Raw genomic sequence first — 18,799 nt, forward strand, 5'->3', positions numbered from 1 at the left:
ACTATGTATAAAATCGGCTTCCCTGGTGGCACAGTGATAAAGAATCCGCCTGGCAATGCAGGAGACGCATGTTCGATCCCTGGGTTGAGAAGATCCCCTGGAGAAGAGAATGGCAACCCACTTCAGTATTGCTGCCTGGGAAATCCCATGGAGGAGGAGCCTGGCGAGCTAGGCTAGTCCACGGGGTCACAAAGAGCTGGACATGATTTAGTGACCGAACAACAACAATGTATAAAATGGTAACTAGCGAGAACCGACTGTCCGGCACAGGGGGCTCTACTCAGCTCTACTCAGTATAAACTACTATATGCGTACGCATGGCTGATTCATGTTAGTGGACAGTAGGAAACCAACACGACTTCGTAAAGCAGCTCTACTCCGATAAAGATTAATTAAAAAGAACAGAGAAGGGTGTCAGTGAGAAAGCAGAGGAGACAGCTTTACACACCCACCCCCACAGAGATCAGGTCTGCTGGCATCCTGGGCGGCTCCCAAAGGTTTTTAGCGGCCAGTGAAGCAGGAAACAGGCAAGTGCTGGCTGAAGAAGAGCCCCCGGGGCTTTCACTCGCGGCCCGGGTTCAGCCCGGTGTGGAAGCCTGCCCTCGCCTCCCCGGGTGGGAACGCAGCCCTTGGTTTCCAGGGCAGCAGAGCTGACTGTATCTGCAGTGTGGTGTGTGTCTGTTTGAAGCTGTCTGGGGCACCCCGACGGAGCCGCACGGGGTCCCTGCTTCTGCTCACTCCTAACTCACTAGCGCAGAAGAGCAGCAGGCGCCGGAAAAGCACAAGCAGCCTGCAGCCACGGAGGCGGCACGTGACTGCTGACGCGCTTCTGCGGGGTCAAAGGGCGACGGGCACCAGGCCACCGGAGGCGGGGGGACTGCCTGCCAAGAGTCTACGGGGGTGTAGGTCACTGGAAAGGGCCCATGCTTATGGGAGTTCTGGAACACCATGCAGAAGCCCAGAGCAAGACACATGGTCGGAAACTTCTAAAAGGGCTCTAAGCTTTCATTGCAGGCTGATCCCTATGCTTGCAGAAGCCTCACTAAGGACTGAGGTAGGGCCCCAGCACAGACTGAGCCAGTCTGCAGAGACTTTTTTTTTTTCCTACCTCTGTTCTGACCCTGATGCTGGGAAAGACTGAAGGCGGGAGGAGAAGGGGACGACAGAGGATGACACGGTTGGATGGCATCCCCGACTCAATGGACATGGGTTTGAGTCAACTCCAGGAGATGGTGAAGGACAGGGAGGCCTGGCGTGGCGCAGTCCATGGGGTCGCAAAGGGTCAGACACAACTGAGTGAATGAACTATAACAGCAACAAATTCTCAGATAACAGGAAATCCTGGAGAAGCCACAGGAAAGCTGCTACAGTTAGTGACTGAACTCGGCAAAGTTGCAGGTTACAGGATGGACGCGCAAAAATCATTTGTATTTCTATATACCAGCAAACAATCCAAAAGAAACGCAAGTTATCAATTCTCTTTCAAATAGCATCTAAAAGAAGCAAATATCTAGGAACAAATTCAATGACGAGGTGAAAAACCTGTTGACTGAAAGCTATAAAACATCGCTGAAGGAAATTTAGGAGGATACAAATCAACAGAAAAAATCCCATGTTCATGGTTTGGAACACAATATTGCTAAGGTGGCAATATTCTTCAAAATAACCCACAGATTCTATACAATCCCTTCAAAATTCCAACAACTTAAAAAAAAATAGAAATACAGAGCCAAACCTTAAATTGAATTTGTAAGAGGTCTCAGGTAGCCACAATAATCCTAAAAAAAAAAAAAGTTTTAGATCGACACTTCCCAATTTCAGAACTTAATACAAAGCTATAGAAGTCAAAACAGTGCAGAGAACAAAAAACAATGAAACAAAATTGAGAGTCCAAAAAGAAACCCAGACATCTACGGCTACTGGTTTTTGAAAAAGTGAAAAGTGTTAGTCTCTTTGCATCCCCACAGACTGTAGCCCACCAGGCTCCTCTGTCCATGGAATTCTCCAGACAAGTATACTGGAGTGGGTAGCCATTCCCTTTTCCAGGGGATCTTCCCAACCCAGTGATCAAACCTGAGTCTCCCGCATTGCCGGCAGAATCTTTTTCAGAAATCCACAATTCCCGCATTGTGGCAGATCTGAGCCACCAGGGAAACCCCTGATTTTTGACAAGGATGCCAAGTCTATTCAATAACATGAACAGTCTCTTCAACAAATAGCATTGGGAAAAGCAGGCAACCACATGCAAAAGAATGAAGTTGGAATCCTACCTCACACAATATACAAAAATGAACTGTAAACGGACTTTGACCTAAATATAACAGCAAAACCATAAAACTCATAGAAGAAAGCAAGTACATCATGGCCCCAAATTTGGCAATGGATTCTGAACTAGACCACAAAAACAAGAGCAACAACAACAACAAACAGATAAACTGGACTTCATCAGAAGTAAAACTTTTGTGCATCAAAGGACATTTTATCAAGACAATGCAAAGACAACCCACAGAATGGGAGAAAATATTTGAAAATTGTATATCTGATAATGGCTTAATATTCAGAATATTAATAATTCCTATAATTCAGCTATAAAAGACAAACAACCTAATTTTTTAAAATAGACAAAGGACTTGAATGGCTTCACTGTGACTTATTTACTTGTTTATCAATCTCCCATCTCCTTTCTGCCTTCGCATCCTATCAAATACGCTTCTCTGAATAGAAGCCCCAGGAGAGCAGGGAGCTTGTCTGCCTGGAGCTCATCATTGATCAATCTACTCCTGTAGAATGGGAGGCTTGGAAAAAATATTTGTTGAATGAACTGTATGAATACATAAATAAAGTCTCCTTTTGTTCCCCAAAAACAACCACAACAAAAAAAACCCTGCAAGTAAAAAAGAAAAAAAAATGCAAATCACGCTATTTGGGCCAGATAGTTTTATTGATGGGGAAGGGCAGAATGTCTGTTGGTAATCAATTTCACTCTCATAAAAGAAATCAAGACCATGGACAGCAGCTGTCCCAGGCATGGACTGATCTGAGATAACAGGAGGACGATCTAGAAAGTTCTGAGAAGGGTGTTTGTGGGCATGCAAGGGGCGCCAGCCCCGAAAGGCAGCCTTACACACCTGCGCAAAGCAGAGGCCGGTTACCCGGCAGGGCCTGGCTCCTCACTGGCTTGAGTCTCCTCTTGCCCCAGCTCTGGCCCCCCCCACCAGACCCCCGGCTCCCGCTGCACCCTGCCTGCCTGTGGGGAAGGCGGACCTGTCCGGGAGGCAGGGAGCCTGGAGGCTGAGGACTGAGCTGGCCCTAGGGGATGATTCTGGCTGAGTGACTGCTCACATCTGCTACCACAAGGCCCCCAGAAACGGTTTTGGAGAACTGCCCTGCCCTCCAGTTCAAGCACCAATCCTGTCCTGACTTAAAGGAGCAGGATCTTCCTAAAGCCTACAGTTCCAGCTTTTCCCTCACACCATCCTGACAGGCCCCCCATCGTCACCTCTCCTGGACCCCTACGCTCTTTCATTCCTGGACCAATCACACCGACACCCTCATCCCGTGAAAGGTGAACTCCCATTCAGATGCAGTAGCCGGGTTCCTGTCAAGTCAGGGTACCCCACCACTAGCGATGTGGTATCTAATTAACCTAAGCTGTCAGGGATGATGAGAAGGATCCTGATCTTAGGATCTCCTCAGAGAGAAAATGGACTGTCAGGAGACTGTTACCCAACCACTTTAACCAGTGATTGTGAAAAACCCCAACTTCAAAGACAGTAATATGCCAAAAAGAAAGCAGTGTCTTTTGGAACTACAAGAGACACTCTTTATTCTAGTAAGAACCAGATGTGAGCAAGCTTTTCACACCATCATCTCACTGATTTGTTTTCCCAGCTTTGCTGAGGACCACAGTCATTTCTGCTTTAAAATAAGAAAGCTGACAACTCCTTATCTCTCCCAAACAGATAGGACATCGTACCTGGTCTTGCATCTCTACAATATTCCCTATTTCTCTTAAGAAAATGAGTAATAATTCCTTCCCTGACCCTGAACCAGGCAGGCACCAAGGCCAGTCATTGGAAAAACAAGCTTTCTGAGCTTCAGCTTCCTCATCTAAACGTGTGAGGATGACAACAGCTGTCTCATTGAGTGTTGTGACAAATGTGACCTAGTTAGAGCATTGGGCACATGCTTGGCTCATGCTAGAGATATAGTAAGCAGCAGGTAGAAAAGTAAACATACTAAATGCCCTTTATGCAAATCCTCTCATTTAGCCTTATCCTGAGGATCGGGTGCTACTGCCATCAGGAACTGTTCGCACCTGCTCTATCCCACTGCATCCTTGGAACGGCGGACACAAGACTCAAGGGTCTGGAGCCACAATCTTCTCCCAACAGGCAGAGCAGGTCGGCCCCGGGCATCCACCCAGGCCAAGGCCCCTTCACGCAGATCCCCAAGGGCCCTGGGAAGGACAAGGCGGACACCTTCATGGTGGGGCTGGCGATCAGCCACCATCCTGCAGCCGCCTGGGAGACTGCTCGTCAGAGCCTGGGCCCCCACCCAGCAGAGGGGCCCCGGTTTTCTGGGCTTGCTCCCTGCTTCTACGGGGATCCAGGGCACACAGACCAGCCTGGTGACTGTCCTCACTCAGAGACTCCCCCCGCACCCCGCTCTGAATTCCTGTGGCTTTTGCTTTGGTCCTTTGTTACCGCGGTTGTGTTCAGTGTGAGGAGGAATGGGAAGCGTGTTGGGTTGGAGGTGTGTAGTAATGTGGACTTGTCTGGAAGGCGAATGGCCTCCTCTCCCCCACGGCCAGCTTGTTCACTGTGACCGGAGTCATCAGAGGGCCACCCTCTGCCGGCGGTTGTCTGCGCGTGCAGTTCAAGGATGCCGCCACCAGATGGCGGCGCTGTCCAGGTCGTCCCCTGACGCTCGGTCTGTTTGGGCTCTGTTGACCGGCTCCCTGGGGCACGGCCTTGGGTGACCCTCCGGGACGGGTCCGGGTCGTGGATGGGTGGCCGTGCCAGGCCCGCTGCATCCCCAAGAGGCTCACACCACACGTAAGAGTATGGTGCACCACTGCAGGACCCTCTCACTTTCCGGCTTCCTCAGCCAACATGGTCCAAGGCGATGCAGGGCATCCAGCATCCCAAACAGATGCCTGTGGGATTTCTCCCTAGAGGCTGGCCCAGGCTGGCACCCGCTCCGAGAAGAGGGCTGTGGAAAGGTCTGTTCCATCAGCCTGTCTTTATCTCTTGTGTTCTGAGGCTTTGACTTCTGGTTGCTGTCGTTCAGCTGCCAAGTCGTATCCCACTGTTTGTGACCCCATGGACTGCAGTGGACCAGGCTTCCCTGTCCTTCACCCTCTCCCAGAGTTTGCTCAAACTCATGTCCATTGAGTCAGTGATGCCATCCAACCATCTCATCCTGTCGTCCCCTTCTCCTCCTGCCTTCAATCTTTCCCAGCATCAGAGTTTTTGACATCTGACGTGTGTGTGTGTGTGTGTGTGTGTGTGTGTGTGTATCAGCTTCCCTGGTTACTCAGATACTCAGATGGTAAAGAATCCACCTTCAATTGCAGGAGACGTGAGTTTAGTCCCTGGGTCAAGAAGATCCCTTGGATGGGCATGGCAACCCACTCCAGTAGCCTTGCCTGGAGAATCTCATGGACAGAGGAGCCCGTCCATAGAGTTGCTAAGAGTCAGACACGACTGAAGTGACTGAGCATGCAGGGATGTCCATACATACACAGACACCCGTTCGGAGCCCCGGTCCGCACCACCTGCTCTGCGGGCCACCACTCAGGACAACCGGCCCCCTGCCCTAATTCTCCCAGGATTGGGCACCAGACAACCAGGGTCGCCCTGTGCCCCAGCTCTGAAATGATTTGGAGTGTCAGTCCTCAGCCTCGCGCCTCCCCAGGGGACCAGACAGGAGAGTCAAGCCTCTGACCCACAACTCCTGGTCCCCTCGGGCCCCTGAGTGGTCCTGGCACCTCCCCTGTGGTGCGCATGCGCCTTCCTCCTGGGAATCTATGTTTCGGGCTCTCTTGTGACTACAGTCATCGGCTGATCTGCTGGCCTCACCATTCCAATAATCATGAAACCCCATGCTCCATGGGGTCACGGGTCTGGCACAGGGCTGGCATACACGGAACACCATCCAGGTCTCACTCACCGTGTGGACCTCTAAAACTACCACACAGGCAACGTTGTGATGCCAAGTTCAATAGGATGAACCAGGTCTGACAGTTACACTGTCAAAGCTCACGTCACTGACACTCATCAGAGATGGAACTTAGAGCCTAATCTGTCATTATGTTAGCAAATATTCTAACTTTTTTTTTTCTTTCTTAACAATTGCATCCCACAGAAGACTCTTATTTCCTGGCGGTGACTTCTACAATTCATCTACTCTTTTAACAAGGCCATTTCTACATCTTCTGTTGTTTTGAAGCACTTTGTGAATAATAAGCCAACATTTTCAAAGACATCCAAGGTTTGTAACACAGACCTTCCGCTCCCTGAAAGCTAGAGACTTAAATTCTGCATGTAGGAAATTCACAGCCTCACACTGAATAATTCACGTATGCAATCTGTCAAACTGCTAATTATTCCTTCAAAGAAAAACAATCAGATATTTGTATCATAATATTTTACCTCATCTAGGCAAAACTGCCAAGGTGTCAGCATGATTAAGAAACCTACTTTCCTGCCTGTCAGGTGATGCTCGGGGAAATTTACATACGCATCTGTACACGAGAAGGGGAAATGCGCTCCTTCTTATGTTATGAAATTGTGGGTTCATTCGACGCATGTGGTGGGGGAGACTAATGTGTCAGGACCTCCGGGCTCTGTGGATACAAGACACAAGTCTGTCTGGTGCTCAGGGCCCAGTGTAGGACGTGAGTGAGGCAGTACCAGTAACACAGCCTGATCAGGAGACAAGGAAAGGGTGCTCTGTCTTAGACTCCCAGGCCTTCTGCATTCTGCAGGACCACATCCAAATTAGGAAGGTGGGGAGTGGCAGGTGCAGAGACAGAGGCAAGGGAGAATCTAGCTGTTTTCCAGATGTCAGAATATTCCCTGGGGAACAGGGGGCAGAGCTTGAGCACAGAAGTGAGAAGCCCCCATGTGTGACTGTCCATCCGAGGCTGCCCAAAGTAGGAAGGGCTTGTAATGGGCAGGGATGAGGTCACATCTCATCTTAGGTAACAGCTAAGCTGTGGGTCTTGTGGCAGGTGAATGGGAAAAGGAGATAGAAGGTCAGAGTAATAGGGTTTGATGGTGGAGAAGAGAGGAGAGATGCAGAGACACGGAGGAGGCAGAAAATTCAACAGATGGGACTGACTGGATGAGGGGCAGCTGTGGGTACCAGAGAGAAAAGGGAGAGAGTCCATGAAGATTTCTGGGTTTGGGCCAGAGGAAGAGAGAGTTCCTGGTGCTCCCAGGGAAGCCCTGGCTGCGGAGGAGGATGGAGTGAGAGTCGTGTGAGGGCAGTCGTGCTGATTGCTCCACCTTTAAAGCAACTCAGAACCCCCAGTGTTCCATCTGGGGAGTCTTGCTTCATTCCTAAGGCCCAGTTCTCTCTGCACCAGGGAAGAAGCCCATTGGGTTGGTGGGCTTTGCTACAGTGGAGTCAGCAGACTCAGACATGCTTCTGAAACCTTCCTGTAAATCCTTCCCTGGGCCATCTCTATAGCACATGATTCAATGAATTGTATGCTCATTAATGAATATGAATGGCTAAAAGAATGTGCCTGGAATGCAGGAGACGCAGGTGTGATCCCTGGGTTGGGAAGATCCCCTGGAGAAGGAAATGGCAACCCACTCCAGCATTCTTGCCTGGAGAATCCCATGGACAGAGGAGCCTGGCGGGCTGCAGTCTATGGGGGTCGCAAAGAGTTGGACGTAACTTAGTGACTGAACAGCAACAGCAGGACTAAAACCCTCAATAAATGGAAGATGCCAGCATTCCTCATTCCTGAGAAGATCAGAGTTTGAAAACCTTGGGAAGCCAGGTTAAGGAGTGCAGGCCCATGCACACACCCTGATCCGTATAAGCAACCCTGCCCTTGAACAATTGCTACCAAACTCCTCACCAAATCTCCCTGGGTTGGGACACACAGTTTATGAGGCAGGAGCCTGCTCTGTCCCCCTTTGTTTGGCAAAGCAACAAAGCTACTCTTTTCTATTTCACCCAAAACTCTAAGATTTGATTCGGCACCAGTGCCAAAGAAAAGGCTGAGATTTAGGCATCACTGCTACATGATTATTGGGTTATCTGTTTAAGGAAGGATCCTACAGGCAAGACTCACTGTCATGACATGGAGGTGGCCTTTTCCAACGTTAGTATCCTAACCCCTATTTTATTCTCACATCAGCTCTAAATTTTTAGGGTTTTCCTTATATTGTTTAAACTACTGTATAGTTTAAATGGTCACACCTAGCAGGCATCCACTTAAAAATGAAAGTTACAGCATATTTGTTTTCTTTCTTATTCTAAGTGAGCTAGAGTGGATGGGTCATATATTTTTGGATATTTTTTGTTTCCTGAATGATCTATTCTCATATAAGCTGTGGTGTTGCAACAGCCACTTTTTTCATTCATGTCTGTACACTAAACTTTAGCATGCATTTATTGAGTATAATGCTAACAACAGCACTTAAAAGGGGTTAAAAGTTTCTCCTCATGAGAGCTGCACATTGTCTATAAAGCACATGACATAAAATCCATATTTTATAGCAAGACAAGAAGAATGTAAATACAAAAGCTTTTCTCCGCCCTTTGGCCCCTTGTGTCCCCAGCACTGTGCGCTGTGTGTCTGTCTGCACTTAGGCATCCACCAAGGTTCCCCACAGGCAGGACACCTGCTTGAACATACACAGCAGCATTCTCCAAGTGTCGACGGGACAACTGCTTAGCATAACGCTGCTTCTTGACCTTGTAAGGGGTCACGTGACCCACCATGATGATGCTTAGATCTGGATCATGTAAACTGTCAATACTATGTAACTAGATGTTGAGCCCTCTGTCTCTGAAAGTTATATAACCGTGCCTTGACTTCTAGTGGATGGAACAGCTCTCAGAACTTTCTGAGATGCTCTTCCTGGGTTATAATCCTCAAATTTGTCTCAAGTAAAATTTTGCATGTCTTAGATCAACTAATACATTTTCCTTGACAAGCAGAATGTGAAGTTTGTTTGGTGACCGCTCAGAACCGATGAGAAAAAAGGCCCAGCACACAGGCTCTCCCAGCTCAGAAACAGTAACAGGTGAACATGATTTCCTAAGAAAGGGGGCTCTATGAAATGTGTCTCCATACATCGTCAGACATATGGACAAGAACAGTGAATGGGAAGAGGGATTATAAGAGAAACAGACCTTTCTGAGTCAGTCCGCACCACAGCCTTGTTAGGGAACCATCGACTAAAACTGCCCATCTTGGCCAGGCACAATGATAACAACTTGGCTGAGTGGTCTCACAACAGGAAGTCCCGACACGGGACACAGTGCTGATGGTAAGAACTAACTGGAAGTATTCAGGAGGGGCAGAAGGCAGGAGGAGACACTCGCCCATAACGTGCCCTGCCAACCTCCCAGAATCCTTTGCACTGGAAGCCATCTTGGCTGAGAGAGGCACACGCCAGCTACCAGGAAGAACCTTGAGTCAGACTAAATATGGGCCAAGTAATACGACTGTCTGGAGACAGCCTGGAAACGAACCCCATCACCATAACACCTGAGACCGTTCTCCTGGGCTCCCTTGCCCTCCTACTCTCCACTTGGGCGCCCCTTCCTACTCAAGTCTGTTGTTTCTCATCACGCGTGTCTCCTCAGACAGTCCATTTCTGCGTTAGACAGCGCCCACACTCGGGTCCTGGAGGGGATCCCCTTTCCTGTGGGCCCATAAGCCCTCTCTCACCAGAACATCTGAGGGAACCAGCCCCACATCCAAACCTGTTCCCAAAGTTGTGACCCGTTCTGCGGGCTCCAGTCACACTGACTGGGCGCGGGCGCGGGCGCGAGCTTCCGAGGTAAAGACACCTGCAGCTGTGACAAGGGCGGGCTTCACATCCGGAGGTGAACAGTGAGCCCTTCCTTAAACTCACCCGCAAGTTTAGTTTCTGCTCCCCACTCTGGAACCTTTTACTTTCGCTCGCCTAGAGTTCTGTGCACTCTCGGTTCTGCTTCCTGCTTTTGCCAGATTCTCTTACTTAACACAAATGATGTGTAAACATCTCAGACTGCCTCAGCAAACACTAGTGTCCACCACAAAGCCTCAGCCGTGGTTGTGTTCTCGGGCCAGTAGGGAGCTGCCCCTGCTCTTGCCCCCTGAGGCTGCCACGCAAAGGCCACTCTCTCTGGAACCCCTCCTGGGCCAGACAGACAGCTTTGCTCCTGTGTCTTATGTCTCATCACTGGGACAGAAAAACCAACCCACCCTCCTCCAGGCCCCCAAATCAAAGCAAGTACCTCAACTCTCCTCTTTATAGGGGCTCCAATCAGGAAGAAAGTACTTCTTGTCCTTCTCCTGATGCCCTTTCTGTCTGCCCTTCCCCCCCTCTGGTGCCATCAGCTCCATCCCAGTGACCAGCGGCACTCCTGCTTGGACTGGGTTACCACTGACTCAGCGTTAGAGAGAGGACAAGAGAAACCAACCCAGTATGAAAGGGGCTTGACTCACCATGGACTTGAGGGCCCCTGAAGCTGGAAATTCACGACAGTTTTCCAGAATGGCTCCCCAGTGTTCACCGCAGCACTGTTTACAACAGCCAAGCCCTGGAAGCAGCCTCAGTGTTCACCGACAGGGGACGGACAAAGATGTGGTGCATTTATACAGTGGGTTATTACTCAGTCATTAAAAAGAATGGAACGATGCCTTTTTCAGCAACATGCATGGACCTAGAGACTGTCATACAGAGTGAAGTCAGACAGACAGAGAAGGGGAAATATCGTATGACATCCCTTACATGTGCAATCTATAAAGAAATGATACAGATGAACTTGCAGAACAGGAGGAGACTTACAGACTTATAGAACAAACTTATGGCTGCTGGGGAAAAGATGGGGTGAAGGGGCAATTAGGGAGTTTGGGATGGACATGTACACACTGCTATATTTAAAACCGATACCCAACAAGGACCTACTGTACAGCACATGGAATTCTGCTCAATGTTATCTGACCTTGGAAGAGAGTTTGAGGCAGAATGGATACATGTGTATTTATGGCTAAGTCCCTTTGCTGTTAATCTGAAACTATCACACTGTTAATGGGCTATACCTCATAGAAAATAAAAAAGTTTGAAAAAGAAAAAAAAAAAAAAACAATGAAACAGTGAATAAGCAGCTTATTGTACGTAAACGTCTCAAACCGTCACTGAAGCAAGTTTCTTAGATATTTGGGAAGAAAAATAATAATTTTGAAAGCAGGCAGGACCCCGTGGTGCCCTCTTGGGTACAAAAGCTCCTTTGTTCCCTTTGCTTGTTGGTTGAAAAAGACTTCAGTCTCTGAGGCCTGCCCTGAGTTCCAAAGAGGAGATTCAAACAGTTGCTAATTAGGGAAGTTAGGGGATGCAGAAACAGAGGAAAAGCAGTCAAGCAAGCAAAGAAATGACAATAGTCCAACATAACAATATCTCTGAGTTCTTCTGCAGGAACCAAGGCCCCTGCCCCAGTGGAGGATGGTGACTTCAGGCTGAGGTCCCGTACCCGGAGCACTGCCCTCTGACCTCACCCCCAACCCATCTGAAGAAAGTCACACACCTTGCAGCCCTCACCTCAATCTGCCTTCAGAAGTTCTTCCCTGAGACTTCTGAGCGTGAGCCACCCAGTTTTCTTGCTCAGCCTTGCATAAACCTTTCTTTGCTCCAAACTAACGTTTCCATTTGTTTAGCCTCATCGTGTGTCAGGCACATGAACTTATGTTCCACAATGTTATCAATATACCTTCTCTTCCCAAAATAAATAAAAGCAGAGGAATTCCCCAAGCGATTATTTATTTGGGTGCCTGACATCACCCCTCCCATGCTGGACTGCATCATACAGCCAGGGACCTTGACTAAAGCAGCAGAACAGCCTGGGAAGAAATGGGTGGACACAGAGTCGGGTCCTGACAACATGACATGTAGTCCCCACCAAGCAGAGGCTCCATGAGAGCTGTAACTTTGATGCCACTGGTGTGTGTCCTCTACCTCGGTGAGGACACTGCGCTGGCTACCCCCTCACCACATTCTCCAAAGCTCTAGAACACGATGAGGATTCTAACGGTTTGCATTTGGCATACAAAGAAATGTGTATTTATTTACATGCTAGCTAAGGAAATATGATAGCTTTCAAGATTGACTCTGCCTCAACCCAAGGACCCTGGCTCTTTTCAGGCAGCCTGTCCTCATGGGGAGAGGAAGGTGGCAGGAAGGAGGGACCAGACTTCAGGGCAGGAGGGCCCTGTGGGGTGAGTGGTCCCTTACCGTGAGAGAGAAAAACCCTGGTGTCCATCTCCCAAAGAAAAGTATGACGCTCACTCCAGGGGACTCACCACAGCCTTGACCTTAGGAAGACACAACTTGGAATCACGCATATAGGAAAATCATCAATAAAATCTTAGTTCAGAAGCCACTACACTACATCTGTTTTGAATACTTCTAACGTTAGGTTTTTGAAACATGGGATCTCACAATCAGCAATGTGGTTCCAACCCCAGTGTTTAACTTGGGGTCCTGTCGGAAGATGCTTCCTTTGTCAAATGACTTCCTCTCTCTCTGTAGGCAGCTCTCCCAGCCTAAAGCAGCAGGGAAGGGGGCAGGGCACAGCCTTTAAAGACTGGCACAGCCATCGAGGACACGACAGAAATTGGTTAGAACCAACTAGGTCCACAATGACAGGAGTTTCGACTCCAGGGGGCCTCGAGCCTGCTGATACGTTTGTTGTGATGCATCCACAGAACGCCACACCCGCAGGCCTCGTGGCAGCTCCAGAGCCTACTGTAAAAGGTGGTGCCCAGCTCCTGAAAGTCTCTGCCCCTCTCCAAACCAGCTGGAATAATCCTACCACTCATTAGCCAATGAAATTGCCAGCCCATAAAAATGAATCACTCCATATTTCGGGGCCTCTCGCCTTCGGCAATGGCCCACACTCTGTCCGTGGAGTGGGTTTCTCTGTAAATAAATTCACATTTTACCTATCACTTTGTGTCTCACTGAATTTTTTCTGCAATGACACATGGAGAGCCTGAGCTTCGTTAAGACCTGAGACCAGGTGTGTGATCTCAACGAAAAGACAGTGGGTTCAAGTCCCAGTCTGGGTTGTGTGGCTTCAACCTTACAATGTTTTCAACCATTTTGGGGCTCCCGGCTGCACTGGTCCAACATACCTGGTCCTGGACCTTTCAGGCCTGAACATGGGGACTTTGATCTCAGGAAAGGAAAGCAGACCGAGTTTCCACACCCCAGCCCTGCCTTTACTGAAGGTGCCAGCCTCCCCAGCTCTCCTCTGTGATAAGCCCCAGGCTTCTTTTCACTCCAGTCAACAAGAATGTGAAACACAGTTCAGTGCAGGCAAGAATTCTGGAGGGACTCCAGACATTTTGGAACAAGCTAAGCCTGGATGCCCCTCAGTGCTGAAGGTATTAGACCGTGTGGGACAGAGCCTTGCAGGTGGCAGGGTGCTGCTGAGAGCAAGTGGTCACCACTGCCCAGCAGGATGCCAGCAGCAATGAGGATCTCAGGACACACACAGACTGCATCCATGTTCTGCCTTTGCATCCTGCCTCACTCAGCTCACGGGGCCATAACAAAACAACACAGGCTGGGAGCTTTAAACAACAGAAGGGTGTTCCTCAGAGTTCCAAGAGGTAAGAGGTCAGGGGCTGGTGATTCCGCTTCTGAGGGCCACTTGCTGCAGGCACCTCCTCCTCCTCGTGTCCGCATGCGGCACAAAGCGGGTGTTGGTGTCCCTTCCTTTTCTGATAAGGACCCTGATTTGATTAGGGTCCTCTGCACGACCTATTTAAGCCTCACCACCCCTCACAGGCCATCTTCAACCACAGTCATATTGGGGGTGAGGGCTTCAACACAGCATTGCAAAGGGAAATTTTTCAGTCCCTAGCAATCCTTAATAGTTGTGTGACATGGGGCACCTTATATAACACTGCTGAGCCTTGTTTTTTGATTTGTGAAATGTACATTATATTTATTTCATAGACTCACTGTGAGGCTTAAAGGATAGATTAAAAACTCACAGACAATCCTGGAAAATTTTGGGTCTTGAAACATACATTACAGTTATTTTTATGACCATCCTAACTCAACGAGGATGTTAGCTATGTTGGTTAATCCCTCCTGCAGGACTTTGATCACATCCTGCTGCCCTGTCCTCCAAAAGCAGACAGAAACCACAGGCAATTTCTAGGAGGAAGGCCCTGGAGGGCTCTCCACCTCCACATGAACGGTAAGGTTCCCTGCTCCCCCAGCCTCTGCAAGGATCCCAGCTAGGAACATCTGCTTCTCCATGGATAAGACCTGGAGAGACAGGAGTCTGCTCAAATCCTGTCCTGGCTCACAAGCCTCTGCCAAGAGCCAGACCCCCTGAAAAGCCCAAGCAGTTCTCCTAGGAATTGAAACCGAGGACTCATCTGCCAAAAGACATTCTTTAAAGAAGAGATGATAGGTAAATCTGATTGCAAGTCTTTAACACAAGACCCTTCAGGAGTCCTGGATGAAAATGTCTCACATCCATAGAGCAGCTCACCTCTCCTGGTTCTGTGTTCCTGGCACCAGCCAGGGACACAACCCCTGACTCTGCCTCCCAGCACCCATCACCAGGCTTGTCCGCATGGAAGAGTGCTTTTGGGACCCCTGGCTGCAGCCCACCGCTACTGTAAAGTAATATTCGGATTGACCAGACCATCTGAGACTTGCTTATCTGCCTGGAGAGCCAGCTTCTCTTGGATCTGCTTCCACTGAGCTGTTCGGCACCTTCCCATCACAGACACAGAAGGTGGAAAGCAGATTTTCAAACTTTACGGTTGCATTTCCTGTAAGGAGTTCCAAGATGTTTTTTTATTATGTTATATCCCAAGAACTTAATGGGAAAATTTCTATGGGGCCTCAAAAAAAAAAAAAGAAAAAGAAATTGATATGACCCTCTTCCAGCAATGCATTTTATTTATATTATTAACACCATGGATCATGGAAGGTATTGGCTACTAGTAAATGCAAAACAAAATGTGTATTCTGTCTCCAGTAAGTGTATATGACCTTCAGAAAGCATTGGGGGGGGGGGGTGTCCTGACTTTGCTATTGGATTTATTTTTTTTTTCCTCCTTTCTTTCAAACTGCATCAGTTTTTAAATCTTAAATCGCTTCATGTTCTGTATCTTCCATGAGCCTTGTCAAGTACTTTTTCAAATGAAGTGGAATGAAGCAGATAAAACTCCTTTTTCCTGCAAGCTTCCCAACTTTGACCGAAGAACACACACAAGCCAGTGATTCCCCCACGGCTGGGCCAGGGCAGGTGGCCTATTCTGATGGGGTGGTCAGGATCCACACCCTAAACTCCCCACTTCCCCGCCCAGTCTTCAAGGTTCCGAGGCAACAGCTCACGTGAAGGATGACTCTTCACTCTGAGCCAGTGAGAGGCCCCTTCAGGTCCTTCCTGCGCCCTGGGAATATCCATCCTCCCCCTGGTATGGCGAGTCAAGACTGAGGTTATCTGTCATTACTGGCCTCTTTGTATCTAACACTAGATTTTTCTTTGTATCTATCTTTCTGACAGAGATAATTTTCAACAATTATTCTAAGATGTCTGAGCTTAATTAAGTGTGATTACATAAGGTGGTATGAGAAACATTTGCACGGCTCATTGAGTTTCACAGAGTTCTGGTTATTTAAATATCCCTCATTGAATATTGCAGTTGCAGTTCTTAATTTAAAGTCCTCACATCTCTATGGAATATGTTTAAAATATATTTGAAAAGAACTGGGTTATTTTTTTAAGATTCTCCTTTCACTTCAATAGCTGTCACATATTTTCATCTATAAAGTCAATTTTTAATGTCACACAAACCAAGTAACTGAGACTTCAAAGACTAAAGTTTCAAGTCACTAGTGACTGCATTCTTTAGCAATAAATTGTGCACCCATTCTTATGTCTTCTGAAATTTTGTTCACAGGCAGAACAAAGGTAGTGTGAACTTCTAACCTCGCTTCTGAGAAAGTTGATCTACAGATAGTTATATCTATAACTAAACAATGGTTTGTTTTCTTTTTCAGAATACACACATAGATAAAATTATTTTTTGGCACCCAAAATTCTGAAAAATGTTGCCTGACTCCAAGAAAAAAATTTATGCATTCTGTGCATGCCTAAGCACAGATTTTAAATATGGTTGGAAATAAAGCTATAGACAAGACATTACTTTCAGTGTAAAAATATTAATGAATGCCATCAACCTACACATTTCTCTCTTAATTTATTTTAATTAAAAATTTTTTACCAGTTGAAAAGTCTTCCTTTAGTTACTGGGCTAAAATCGTCTGTCTAAATTAAATTTGATGACTTGATGCTATATTGGATAAATATGGGAACAGAATCCCAGACTTTGGTTAAACCCAGAAAGAATACGAAATACCTAATAGGTCCCTTTCTCTGGCTTCTATTCACGATTGTCTTCATGTTATCACTGAAATGTCCAAGAATGGATAACCAAAGAGTTGTATTTTCTCCTAAAGCAATTTAACTATCTTCTACTGTCTTGTATAACGAACTTCTCATGACGTTATTTTAGAGGCTTTGTTTTTGTAAAAAAAAAAAAAAAAAAAATAGTAAACAGAAACCCCAAATGAATGGAGCTGGGAGGCCAGCAGGGGGAGCTCGCACACCCAGAGCCCACAGCCTGAAGCACAGAAAGACAGACCCCTCCTTTTTTCTGGCAAAGACTCAGCCAATGAGAAGCCAAGGATTCTGTTTACTAAGCCCGCCCACCTTCCTTTATCCTCCGTTAAAAGCATCCTCCTCCCGATGAGGGAGCTTGCACTTGGCTCCCCAGGGTTGCAGACTCTGTTTTGCAAGTCTCTGCTGATCCCAAATAAACCCACAGTCTATTTATTTCCAGTTAACAATTTCTTTTGGTTTAAAATACAATGGTCATTATAACAAATTGAAAGAAATATGTAAATAAAAAACCAAAAGGTTTAATAACTTTCGAAGACAAATAGCCAATACCATTAGCTTGTATATGTCCTTTTGGTGAGAATAAACAAATCTCTAGCCTATTTTGTTACACTTTCTGATTAGTTGTTCTGGTTTACAGGAATACTACTGACTTTTTTGTATCAACAATTTAGTGAACTCCTTTATTAGTTGCAATGGCTTATCAATAGATTCTTTGGATTTTTTACATTTTGTCTTCTGTGAATGAAATATTTTTCTTCCCCTTGAAATTCTTACTCCCTTTATGTTTACTTGTTTCATTATATTTATTAGAATTCTCAATAAGGTTTTGAATTTTTTTAAAATGATGAGAGTGATTATCCTTTTCTTTTCCTTGAAAATAATACTTATGCACCTTTAAATATATTTGCTTTAGGTTTTCTTCATACTACTTCCAGATTGTTAAACTTTGTTCTTGAGATGATTTTTATTCTTTAGCCATGAATGGGGACAGAATTTTGTCATATTTTTCTATTGAATCTTTTGAAGCAGTCACACATTTTCTCACTTAATGTTTGAATGTGACTGATACCTCACTGACTTTCTTATGTTGACTATTTGTAAATCAGGAAGTAAACTCTACCAGATCATAATTTGGTTTTTGTTTCATATTAATGGATTTGGTTGGATGGTATTTTATATAGTAATTGTTTTATATTTGTAAATAAGTTTGAGTTACAGATACTGTCTTTTATCAAGGTTTTCTGGGCTCTCAATTCTTTATGAATTGGGAGAATTTCCTATCCCTTATTCAAAGAAACACAAGGTCTGCCTCTTTCTGGGAAATTTGATGAAGCCTTCCTGTGAAACAAATGAGACCTTATTTTTGTGAACAGATTTTTAAAAACTAAATCACCAGTTCTATTCTTTTAAAGTTTACATTGTTATTTAGGGCTTTACATTTTTTCTTCAGTCACTTTTGGAAACTTATGTTTCTTAAAAAATTCTTTTTTTACTTAAGTTTCAATATTTTCACTAAACTATTTACTGTATTCTTTTTCTAAAAGAAAAAGAACACATTGTATTCTTTTTTTATTAAAAAAGAGACTGTGTTGTAGTCTCTTTTATAATCTTAATTACAGTTGTAATTGAGTCTCAGATCTTTTCTCCTAAATATCACCTCTTTTCTGTTTTCTGCTGAAGCTTGTGAGTTTATTATTGTTTTGAATTGCAGTCTCACCTTCAGTGGAGTTTTATAATTTTCTGGGATTGATTTCTTTATTTCTGACTTGTGAAAATGCCATCACATGGTCTGAGCTCTCTTCTGCCAGAATGCCACATCTAAGTGCTCATCTGAGATCTGGGAACAGCCAGGTAGCACGCTGGACCAGCAAGGACTGTGCTGAGACTGAGCCATCTGCAGCCCCGGGCCACCTGTACTGCTCAGGCCACCCCAAGCCCCTGAGTCTATGAGTCTTTGCTCAGGAGAATGCCGAGTTGCTAAAGGGCCCCTGGCCAGCCCCAGAGCCCAGCCACACAGAGCAGCTCCCTACCTCCCACCTTCTATCACCTTCCATTTCTCCAGGGTCCGCACCCCCTTTCTGCTCTCTCTTCTCCCCTTAGAAACCTCCCTCCCCTCCTTCTCAACTGG

General features: G+C 46.5%; 1 protein-coding gene across 4 annotated transcripts in view; it reads right to left on the reverse strand.

Annotated features, from left to right (window-relative positions):
* The window catches only part of VWC2 (von Willebrand factor C domain containing 2), a 126,147-nt gene that overhangs the window by 42,126 nt on the left and 65,222 nt on the right, over positions 1-18,799 (reverse strand). The window lies entirely within an intron of this gene.

The sequence above is a fragment of the Cervus canadensis genome, chromosome 3 (genome assembly GCF_019320065.1).
Source record: "Cervus canadensis isolate Bull #8, Minnesota chromosome 3, ASM1932006v1, whole genome shotgun sequence".
Classification (NCBI taxonomy): domain Eukaryota; kingdom Metazoa; phylum Chordata; class Mammalia; order Artiodactyla; family Cervidae; genus Cervus; species Cervus canadensis.